The following is a 9399-nucleotide window of genomic DNA, read 5'->3' as shown; positions in this document are numbered from 1 at the left end:
AGGGCAATCACAAAAGATCGTATGTGGTATGATCTCATTCACATGAAATGCTCAACACAGGGATCTGTGGGGACAGAACGCAGATTAGTGTAGCGATGCTTAGCCAGTAGGGAGGGAGAGGGGGTGAGAGCTAGAGGGTGCGGGGTTCTTTTCGGGGAGATGAAAATGTTCTAAATTTGGTGACGATTGCACATACCTGTGGAGGTACTAAAATCCTTTGAACTGTACAGTATACGAGTTATATCTCAAAAAAAAAAATCAAAGTGTGAACATGAAATAAAAATAGGAAAGATGCCCAGCTATGAGGATCAGAGGGAACTCCATAAGTGTCCCCAAGTGGGCCGCACACAGGGGCAGAACACCCTGAGGTGCATTAATTGTGGAGATTGTGGAATTTTTTTGTTTCTCACATAAAAGTTAAGAACAGTGTCATTGTTAAAAATGAGTAAACCCCAGAAAAGTGTATGTGCACTGCTATGCAGAAATAATCACAATGTAAGGTGTATTCATTTCCTGGTAGACTTTTGGTAGTTTTAATTTTTTTAAAGCAGTTTTATTGAGATATATTGCACATGCCATAACACCCACTTAAAGTGTACAGTTCAGTGGGTTTTAGTATATTTGCACAGTTGTGCAATCATCACCTCTGTCTGGTTCCAGAATTTCATCCCCCCTCGAAAGAAGCCCGATCCCCGTTAGCAGTCACTTCCCACCCCTCCCCAGCCTCTGGCAACCATTAACCTACTTTCTGTCTGTGGACTTGCCTGTTCTGGATGTTTCATATAAATAAATTCATACAACACATAGTTTTTTTGTGTCTGGCTTCTCTCACTGACCCTGGTGTTTTCAAGGTCCATCCAACGTTGTAGCAAGTGTCAGCACTTCACTGCTTCTTATGGCTGAGTAATATTCCAGGGTGTGGATGGACCACCTTTTAAAATCTACCTGGTTGTTTTTTTTTTTCTTAATGTAAAACTTCCTTCTCTCCCTCCACCCCACGTTATAAAATTAATACATAATCCCTTCAGAACATTTGGAAACTGAATATGTGAAGAAAAAGCCAAAGCACATAATCCTGCCCCCGAAAGGGTTAATATTTTTAGGCTTTATTTATACATGTGTGTTGGTACTGCGGCATTCAACCTCAGAACAACTGAGGCATAGACAAGTGGCTTACTCGAGGACACGGCAAAGCCATGGTACATATTTGTTTAAAGATGTTTCTCCATGTATTTATTACTTTTTAAATATTTATTTATTTGGTTGCGTGGGGTCTTAGTTGCGACAGGCAGGCTCCTTAGTTGTGGCATGTGAACTCTCAGCTGCAGCATGCATGTGGGATCTAGTTCCCTGACCAGGGATCGAACCCAGGCCCCCTGCATTGGGATAGAGGAGTCCTATCCACTGTGCCGCCGGGAAGTCCCTCCAAGTATTTGTTTTATATACAAATTTAAAGAATGACATTAGGACAGTAGTGTATATACTATTTTGTGCCGGTTTTTCTTTTCTATTCAGTTCATTGGTGGGGTAGCCTGCTTTGTCTAGCACCTAAACAAACACATGAGCCGTGGTCTGGTGTTTGCATTATGTGTCTGTGCTCATAAAAGTGAAACGTATACTACACGTGTCTAGCGATATCTGCTTGGCGTGAAATGGAATGTTAGCATTCCTCCTCCAAATGTATTTGTTTTCTAAAAAATTTTTTTGTTAAAAAAAATTTTTTTTTTAATTTTTATGTTTATTTTGTCTGTACCACGTGTCTTGCAGAATCGTAGTTCCCTGACCAGGGATTGAACCCGGGCCACGGCGGTGAAAGTGCCGAGTCCTAACCATTGGACCACCAAGGATCTACCCCCCAAATGTATTTCTAAAAATTTATTTTTTAGAGACATAGGAAGATCTAGGGACTTCCCTGGCAGGCCAGTGGTTAAGACTCTGTGCTTCCACTGCAGGGGGGCACGGGTTCGATCCCTGCTCGGGGAACTAAGCCGCAAGCCATGTGGTGCAGCCAAAAGATAAAAATAAAGACATAGGAGGATCTATTTTTCTGTCCATCTCTATCTTTTATGCATCAGACTAGCCCATAAGCGGAAGCTGGAGGGGAGTTTTAGGAAAGCAGAGGAATGTGAAGAACAGTTAGAAATGAGCTGGCCTTGGGTCATCTGAAGGCCAGTGCCAGAGGTCCTCCTGACCTTACTTAGGGACAGATGCCTGTGATTCCCAGCCCCAGCCCTTTGTGAGATCTGCACCTGTCTGCAAAGACTGGAAAATGATTAGTGAGTTGTTCTCAAGTTAATTTGAAAATTCTGAGACTGAGTTCTTCCTGCTTTGCATAGGACACCTTTTAATTAAATGACAGTGATTATAGTTTTCTGTCCTAACATTTTGTTATGAAAACTCTCAAATGTAGAAAAGTTGAAAGGACTGTATGGTGAACCGTCAAATATACTTCCTGTCTGGATTCCACAACTGTGAAGTTTCTTAACATATAGATGGCATTTAAGAAAGTCCCCCTAAGAACCCTCCTACACTGCTGGTGGGAATGTAAATTGGTGAATTGGTGTACCACTGTGATGAACAGTACGGAGTTTCCTTAAAAAGCTAAAAATAGAGTTAACCATATGATCCAGCAATCCCACTCCTGGGCATATATCCAGAGAAAACTCTAATTTGAAAATATACATGCACCCCAATGTTCATAGCAGCACTATTTACAATAGCCAAGACATGGAAGCAACTTAAATGTCCATCGGCAGATGAATGGATAAAGAAGATATGGTACATATATACAACGGGATATTAGCCATAAAAAAGAATGAAATAATGCCATTTGCAGCAACATTGATGGACCTAGAGATTCTCATACTGAGTGAAGTAAGCCAGACAAAGACAAATAACATATGATATCACTTATATGTGAAATCTAAAATATGCTACAAATGAACTTATTCACAAAACAGAAACAGACTCACAGATTTAGAAAACAAATTTATGGTTACCAAAGGGAAAAGGGGGTGGGGGAGGGGTAAATTAGGAGTTTGGGATTAGCAGATACAAGCTATTATATATAAAATAGATAAACAACAAGGTCCTACCGTATAGCACAGGAAACTATATTCAATATGCTGTAATAAACCATAATGGAAAAGAATATGAAAAAGAATATATATATATTTATGTATGTATACACATTAAAACTGAATCATTTCGCTGTACACCAGAAACTAATATAACATTGTAGATCAACCATACTGGAATTAAAATAAAAAAAAAAGGAACTTGAGAAAAAATTATAAAAAGTCCCCCTAAGCAAAATTGGAAAGCTGACAACCTATTTAGGTCCCCCAATTAAAAAAAAAAAAAAATTCCAGAGTCTGTGAAATCCAAACACCTGGAATTCACTGTCTAACGGGGTTAACTGGGAAGTAGAGAAGAAAAAGGCTTGGGATAGGGGGATCCCCATACAATTGCACTTTTGAGTCTATATTACTGCTACCAGATTACATTTCTGTCTTTCCCACGGGTTAGGGAGTTCCTTGGGAGCAGTTACTGGTTCCTACTTTTTAAGTTAAATTTTAACTGCTTGAGGGAATATCTGAATATGGCCCCATGACGATGTAAATCACCCTAGAGCAGATTAAACTCCTCACCAACTACACTTTTTACCAACGTGGATCCCTCCTCTCCACAAAGATTTAGTTTACTCAGTTTGGGGACGGCCTTGTTCTGCGCATTGCCACAGGTATGGGCTCTTAGAAACCACAGGATATTTGCTCTGCGTTCCTTTCCATAACGGTATTGTTCAGAATTCTGGACCATTCTGCAGCTCTCCACATGGCTTGTAGGGGAATCATTCCATGACAGTACATGTAGATCTACCCCCTTTTCAACCGCTACATAGTTAAAAGTATTCCAGAGTACCCTGTGCTACAAGCTATCTATATAATCTGGAAACAATTGTGTACAGCGCTGCAGCCGCATACTTGAACCAGGCAAGCTCCACGCTCCGGACCCTTTCTCAGGGTACAGGACCTCCAGGAATAGAGCGTAGATGCACTCGCCACGTTACTGGGAAATATCGAATTGTCCGATTTACATTCCTGCAGACGAAATGGGGGCGTGCCCAGCCTACTGCCTGGTATGCAATTAATAATCATGATGATGATGATAATGGCAAACCTTAATTAAATGCTCACTTCGCGAAGTCACATGGTCAAAGGCTTTACGTGCCTCCTCTCACCAATTCGCGCAAACTTCCCAGGAGAGGGGCCGACGGTGAGGGGTTGTATCGCCGTCATATCCATTTCACAGGCGAAACTGCGGCCCAGCGAGGTTACTTCGCTGGAGGCCAACCACAGTGAGGCATGTGGGCCCAGCTGAGCTTTGGACCTAAGTCAGGAGGCACCAAACTCCTTGCCTCCCTTACGTTTTAGGGAAGTCGGCGAAGGTCACCTAGCTTTACCCTGAAGGCCTGGCGCCTTTGCAAAGTTTTGTCGATTGCAACGGAAATGAACTTGGAATTTTTTTGGGGGGGAGGGGGGAAGGGGAGGCAGGGGCTCTTGCTGCTTGACTTTTTTTTCTTTTTTCTGCTTGACTTTTATTTCACCAGTTCTCAGTTCTCCTCCTTTGCAAATTGAGTTACGTTGGAGCTATGTTTCCTAACTCGGGACTTTGCGAATTGGAGAACGCTGAACCCAATTTCCGGCTCTGGGTCTCGAACCCCCTCTTCGAGCCTGCCAGGCGCGGTGCTGATGTTGTGCTGGGTCTCACGTACTCAGCTGCAGCCTGATAACCAGGGCGGGGCCCGGACCGTGATTGGCACCAGCCCCAGCCAGTCCGCGCCTGGGGCTGACCCCGTAAGCCAATATTCTCTTGCCCCCGTGCGGTCGTTGGGCGGTCCCCGAGGCGCCCTTGTCAATCTGAGGCCTAGCGCCGTCCTGTTGGTCGCGGCCTCTTGTCTGGCGTGCGCAGCCTGCAATGAGAACCAAGCCGGTCAGCGGGCACGTGGGTGGGCGCCGCCGTGTCCTAGCCGGCCGGCCAGTGGCGAGGCGAGACCGGCGCCTGCGCCCGCCCAATCGAGGCGCGCAGGGGGCGGGCCGTGCGGTGTTGGTGGGCCCCGCGGAGGGGAGGGGCGGAGCTGTCAGCGGCAGCCAATGGGTGCGCGGGCGTGGGCTCGGTGGCCAATGGCAGCCGGGGCGGAGCTGGCGAGCGGCCTTATAAGCCCCGCCCGGGACGCTCGCGGAGGGCTCGGCCGCCAGCGACCGAGCGGGGCCCGGCCCGAGCAGGGCCTGGGGGTGCGACGCCGAGGGCGGGGGAGCGCGCGCCGCAGCTCCGGACCGGGCCGCGCGCGCCGCCTCAGGTGAGCCCGCGGGGAGGCGGCCGCCGCGTCCGAGCGCGGGCCCCGTCGCCGCCGCCGCCCCCGCGCCGCGCCTGGGGCTGCGGGCGGGCGGGCGCCCGGGACTCGAGGCCCAGGCCTCGGGCGCGGCCTGCTCGGGCCGCGGCCGCAGTGCTTTGTCCCGGCCCGCGAGGCGGTTGGGGGCGTTAACCGCCCGACCCCGGGCGCTTGCCGGGCCTCGGGCGGGGGCGGCGCGGCCGGACAATGGCGGGGCCGGGGGCGGAAGGCGGGGGCGCCCTGCCCGGGCCGGGGGCGCGCGGGGGCTGGGCCGGGGCGTCCCCTCCGGCCCCGCACAAAAGATGACAGCGTGGGTGGCCCGGCCCGGCTGGCCCTGCCTGGCGGGGCCCTCACCTTCCATTATTCACAACAATCCTAATAATTAAAAGAAATAATAATAGTAAAGAGAAAGAGAGAGAGATATCCCAGGCCCTGGGTGAAACCCGCCTCCATTTCCGGCCCCTTGGGCACTGGTGGGGTTAACGGGGCGCTTCCCAGCGGTGTCCCCCGAAATGTCCATCACTGCATCCCACCCCACTGCCCGAGTCAACCGCCGTGCCATCGCGGCGTCCAAACTCGCACCCCATTTCCCTGAGCCCCCCCAAAATAAGCATGCAATCAGAATTTCCTATAAAAAAATTATCCACTTGATATGCACATAGCAGTTTCCAGACGCGTGCCCCCACGGCCTTCCCCTCTGCCCGATCGCCATCTCGAAGGCCCCTTCTCTGTAGAAATAAATCCTGGTGTCGCTCCCGCGGGGACCCCTTGGGCTGTCCTCTCCAGCCCCGTGGGATCTGGGGGACGGATTCATTCTGAAAGGGACCTGCCCCAGATCTGCAAGGGCCTGGGTCTCCGCCCAGTGGGCGCAATGACACCAGGCAGAATGGGGTGCGCGTCTGCCGGGGCCAGGGTGGAAGGTTTTATAGGGGATTTTTTTCCCTTGGGGTCTGGGGAGACGTGGACTGCTTCTTGGTGTGTCCCATCTGTTTGGTTGGGGGAGGATGCTTTTGTTTTAATGATTCAGGTGCACCTGGGAACTGTTTCCCGAGTTATGAAACTAGTGAGAAGGTTGTTCTGTGCAATGGAGCCCAACAATCCTGTGATATGTAAAGAGTGTGTCCTTTTCCATGTGTTTCTGTCCGTGGCATTTATTCAGCAAGCTCCCGTGGCTCCCACTGGCTGCCAGCGCTGTCTTAGGGTCTGAGGTTGCTTGCCTCACCCCTTTGCCTCAGCAGCCATTTATCCGGCTGTCCCCAGGCTGGAGAAAGCCCCTAAAAGGGGCTCACTCCATGACTCCTCTGGGCTTTCCGCGCTGCCGTGCAAGAGCCGGTGACTCCCCTAATTCTCCAATAATAGCTTCCTTATGAGGCGTCGGGAGGGTTTGTCAACTCCCCGGTCAGCTTTTCCTCACCACCCTCGCAAAAGCAGTGGGCAGCCTCTGTGGTCTTTGTAGTTTGCTTTTTGGAATCCCAAAGGACAGAGTGTAAAAGTCTGGAGTCAACTTGTGATCATCTGAGGGGAGGGTTTCTGAAACTCGCTGGCCCTCTTTCCGTGTTTCTGATTGGACGCTTGGCAAACGTTGGTGCTCCCCTTTTGTGCCGGGGGCACCTCCGCGGTCAGACCGCCCTGCCCTGGGGGAGGTCACCTCCGCGAGCAGAGGTGCAGTTGCATAAATGCTCCCAGGTTTTGCGGTGATTCAAGCAGATACTGTGTCACGCGCTGTGTGTGCATGTGTGTGTGTGTGTGTGTGCGCGCGTGCGTGTGCGCGCGCGCGCGATTGTGTGTCGTTGTCGAGACAATTTCTATACAGGTCTTAGTAACAATTGTTTTTCTCGCATTTTCTAATCCTTGCCACTTTGGGGAGTGGGCTGCTAAGGAGGTGTTAAGAGCTTAAAGGTGTGGCTGATCAGTCATTTAGGACCCCGCCCTGCCTTTGTTGTACTTTTCTGTCTCCTAGTAAAGACCCTTCCCCAGTGCCTCTGGGGTGGTCGGGTGGCCCTCCATGCCCCTCTCTCCCTGCCTGGCTGCTCTGCTATACTTGACCCTGCATTTCCCCTCCTCCTCTGTAGCGTCTTGCCCCTGCCCTCCTGAGCCCCGCCCCTTCCCCTGGCCCGGCCCAGCCGGGGCCTCAGCCCTGGGGAGCCCATCTGTTCCTTGGTTCCATCTGACACTCACCTGGCCTGCGGACATTGAGTTTTGAGCACTGGGGCAGGTTGCAGGAAGCCCCTAACTTCAGGGGGCTTTGGGTCTAGTGGGGGAAAGGGAGAGATGGGTGTCCCGAGGTGTGGGCACAACTGTGCTGGCGGTGTGGTGCCCACTGCCCCAAGGGGCCTGGCTCAGGGAGTGGGCAGCACGGGGTGAGAGGGGTGAGGGCCGAGGTGTGGGCAAATGACCATTTCCGGCTGTCTCTCTTCCCGGGATCTGGAATTGTGGGGGGCAGGTTCAGAGCTGTGAGACCCTGCGCCAGTCACTTGCTCAAGAACAAAGCTGGGCGGGGGGGCAGTCACTAAACCTTCCCAAGCCCACTGGGCAGGGGCTGGGGGAAGGGCGCAGAAAGCAAAGGAACTGCGGGCAGACTGCACGACTGTGAGGTCACCCCCTCCGCCCCCACCCCATGCTTCTCTGCCAGTTCCCGGGGGGTTCCTGGCTGCGCTCCAGATACCTGTCCCCCCACCCCCCGGGCTGCTCAGTGGGACCTCACCCCCACAGCTCTGACCTGCCCTGCCCCGGTCCCTCCACTTCTGGCTGAGGACACCGGACGGAGGAGAGGGGCTGAACCTGGACTCCTTTCTGACCTGTGTTCTTGTTGGTGCCCCTGGATTCCTGTCCTTGACTCCATTCCCCAAACAGAGTCTGAAAGATCCGGGTTCACATCCCTCCTCTGGGGCATGACTCTGGGCCTCGCTTTCCTCATCTGTAAAATGGGTATAATAAGAGCCCATGCTGGGTCATTGAGGGGGTCAAAGGGGATGAGAGTCACTGTGGCTTCACACAGTGACAGGGTGCTCTGAACCTGGCGCTGATTTCTTACTAACGTCAGGTCCCTTCCTACTCTGCCCCATTCACGTTCAGGGCTGGGTCGTTCTCTGTGGGGGTCTGTCCCGGGCACTGTGGGGTGTGGAGCAGCATCCCTGGCTCCCACCCTGTTGATGCCAGGAGCAGCCTTACCCCCACAGTTGTGACAACCACCGATGTCCCCAGACATAGCCCAGTGTCCCCTGGAGGGTGCAGTTGCCCCCAGGTGGCCCTCTCTCACTTAACCTTTAAGCCCCCTTTAAGCCCACGGCAGCCTGATATTTGGCCATGACCCTGATTGACCTCAAGTTCCAGGTCCGTTTGTCCCTTTCCTCCCCTCCCCCGTCTAAAAGGGAGGGGCTCATATTTGCAAACTATGTCTGGCGCACACTCCTCGGCCTGGCTGTCCAGGTCTTTCCTACTCTGTCTCCTGGAGGAGAGGTGCTCGCCTGCAAACGGGCCCACCACGGGCCGTCAGGCGTGGTGTGGGGGTCTCCCGAGCCCCTGCAGGGCCCCCCACAGGCCATGTGGAAACATGCTCCCGGGATCTGGAAGCGTGGTGGGCAGGTTTAGCGCTGTGTGACCCCTGCCTGTCCATCGGCTTTAACAGTTTGCTTCAAGTCGGCTTTGAGGTGACTCGCCCCTTTCATCTTCCCTCTTCATGAGCAATGATGCCTGAGGTCACGGGAGTGTTCCTGTGCCGGGTGCAGGTACTTTTACATAATGAAATGAATTTAACTACAATACTTAAAAAAGCCTGTGCCACCTCAAGACTAAGGCCTGAGCGGATCCATGAACTGATGATTGTGGGGTTGGATGGATTTTTTTTTTTAAGGCGATCATATATTTTATTTATTTATTTATATTTATTGATTGATTGAGTTTTGCCTGCATTGGGTCTTTGTTGCTGCACGTGGGCTTTCTCTAGTTGAGGTGAGCGGGGGCTGTTCTTCCTTGCAGTGCGCAGGCTTCTCATTGAGGTAGCTTGT

Source organism: Tursiops truncatus, chromosome 3 (genome assembly GCF_011762595.2).
Source record: "Tursiops truncatus isolate mTurTru1 chromosome 3, mTurTru1.mat.Y, whole genome shotgun sequence".
Taxonomy (NCBI): Eukaryota; Metazoa; Chordata; class Mammalia; order Artiodactyla; family Delphinidae; genus Tursiops; species Tursiops truncatus.
This window is presented reverse-complemented; position numbering follows the sequence as displayed.